The sequence below is a fragment of the Anastrepha ludens genome, unplaced genomic scaffold, assembly GCF_028408465.1.
Source record: "Anastrepha ludens isolate Willacy unplaced genomic scaffold, idAnaLude1.1 ptg000153l, whole genome shotgun sequence".
Classification (NCBI taxonomy): Eukaryota; Metazoa; Arthropoda; class Insecta; order Diptera; family Tephritidae; genus Anastrepha; species Anastrepha ludens.
The window spans coordinates 1-2,500 of NW_026530122.1; the positions used below are offsets into that span (position 1 = coordinate 1).

The 2,500-nt window shown below is 27.0% G+C and overlaps 2 non-coding genes across 2 annotated transcripts in view; both read left to right on the forward strand.

The window, feature by feature from the left end:
* Window positions 1-757: 757 nt before the first annotated feature.
* LOC128871401 (5.8S ribosomal RNA) lies at window positions 758-938 on the forward strand. The gene has a single exon (XR_008455948.1). It is a non-coding gene; the product is annotated as a 5.8S ribosomal RNA (ribosomal RNA).
* A 442-nt stretch (window positions 939-1,380) lies between these two features.
* Window positions 1,381-2,500, forward strand: part of LOC128871405 (large subunit ribosomal RNA) — a 3,990-nt gene continuing 2,870 nt past the window's right edge. The window contains exon 1 of the ribosomal RNA XR_008455951.1: window positions 1,381-2,500. This exon is cut by the window's right edge and continues 2,870 nt beyond it. This is a non-coding gene — a ribosomal RNA (large subunit ribosomal RNA).

The window sequence follows — 2,500 nt, forward strand, 5'->3', positions numbered from 1 at the left end:
CCCTTTGTACACACCGCCCGTCGCTACTACCGATTGAATTATTTAGTGAGGTCTCCGGACGTGATCACTGTGACGCCTCGTGTGTCACGGTTGTTTCGCAAAAGTTGACCGAACTTGATTATTTAGAGGAAGTAAAAGTCGTAACAAGGTTTCCGTAGGTGAACCTGCGGAAGGATCATTATTGTGTTCCATATCCGTAAGAAAAACAAACAATGCCAAAAAAAATAAAAACAAAAACAAACAAAAGAAAAAAAAAAAAAAAGAAAAAAAAGAAAAATTTATAATTATTTTGAATCCATATTCTTTTTATTCTTTTTCATTCAATTTGTTATCCATCAATTATATCATATTAAATATAATATGGATGGTACATTTTGTAATGTTTTTTCTTATTTTTTCTTTTAAAAACCTTTAAACATGAAAATAGAAAGTTGTACTTATTATTCATTTGATTGAATGATAAGTTAATTTGTTCACAATAACAAAAGTGGTATATATTTATTAATATATTTATATATACATAAAATGATTAAAAAAAATACAAAATAATCAAACATAATAAATACCACCACTGTATTATTGTTGAACTAAGACATTCGCAACTTAATAAAAATGTTTAGAGTTAAATATATTTGATATATATTATTGAAAGAAAATCAATTTATATATTATTATTATTATTATTTAATTTTACTCTTTCAATTAATATATGCAAAAAAAAATTGACATTTGTTATAAATAAAAATAAATAAAAAAATACTCTAAGCGGTGGATCACTTGGCTCATGGGTCGATGAAGAACGCAGCAAACTGTGCGTCATCGTGTGAACTGCAGGACACATGAACATCGACATTTTGAACGCATATCGCAGTCCATGCTGTTATGTACATTAAATTAAATTTTAAAGTACTGCTTGGACTACATATGGTTGAGGGTTGTAAGACTATGCTAAATAAGTTGCTTATTCTTTTATAAAAATAATTGAATTTAAGCAAATGTGTATATTATTGGATTTTAAATAATTCATAATATTAATAGCAAAAAAATAAAGATTATATAATGAATTTTTTATTTATTATATATATTCTTAAAAAAAAAAAAATCCTCTCAAATAAAATGAAATAAAAATTTTGAATCTAAGTATTCTCTTTAAAAAATTTTCATATTATTTATATATATATAAAATATTAATTTATATATGTAATTAAAGGAGGAATGTCTAGCATAAAAATTAATTTTTTTTTATTCTAGAATTGCCTCATTTTACATAATTATTATTTATAATATATATTTATATAAAAGGAAAAAAAGAAAAATAGAGATGAAAAGATGATATAATTATTTATTAAATTGTGTGAGAAGATAAAAAATATTTTAAAACAACCTCAACTCATATGGGATTACCCCCTGAATTTAAGCATATTAATGAGGGGAGGAAAAGAAACTAACAAGGATTTTCTTAGTAGCGGCGAGCGAAAAGAAAATAGTTCAGCACTAAGTCACTTTGTCTATATGTCAAATGTGAGATGCAGTGTATGGAATATCTTAATATCTAGTATGAGAAATTAACGATTTAAGTCCTTCTTAAATGAGGCCATTTACCCATAGAGGGTGCCAGGCCCGTATAACGTTAATGATTACTAGAAAGATATTTCCAAAGAGTCGTGTTGCTTGATAGTGCAGCACTAAGTGGGTGGTAAACTCCATCTAAAACTAAATATAACCATGAGACCGATAGTAAACAAGTACCGTGAGGGAAAGTTGAAAAGAACTCTGAATAGAGAGTTAAATAGTACGTGAAACTGCTTAGAGGTTAAGCCCGATGAACCTGAATATCCATTATGAAAAATTCATCATTAAATAATTAAAAATAATGTGCATTTTTTTCATATAAGGACATTGTAATCTATTAACATAATAAAGTATTTATCAAAAGATCATTGGTGATATTAAGTTTATTTAAATTAATTTGCTTTTTAAGCATATTAACATAGAATAAATACTAATGATTTGATAAAGTGTTGATAGATTTTATTATATATAATGCTAAAATTCATTTTTTGAATTTTACAAAAAATTTAATATCTATGATATTAATATTTATTTGTATGCATTTATATGATTAACAATGCGAAAGATTCAGGATACCTTCGGGACCCGTCTTGAAACACGGACCAAGGAGTCTAACATATGTGCAAGTCATTGAGTTATATTAAACTTAATGGCATAATTAACTTAACTTAAAAATATAATGGGATTAATTTTTAGTCTATTTTCTTAAATAGTCAATTAATTCAATCCCGGGGCGTTCCATATAGTTATGTATAATGATAATTTATTATTATTTATACCTCTAACTGGAGCGTACCTTGAGCATATATGCTGTGACCCGAAAGATGGTGAACTATACTTGATCAGGTTGAAGTCAGGGGAAACCCTGATGGAAGACCGAAACAGTTCTGACGTGCAAATCGATTGTCAGAATTGAGTATAGGGGCGA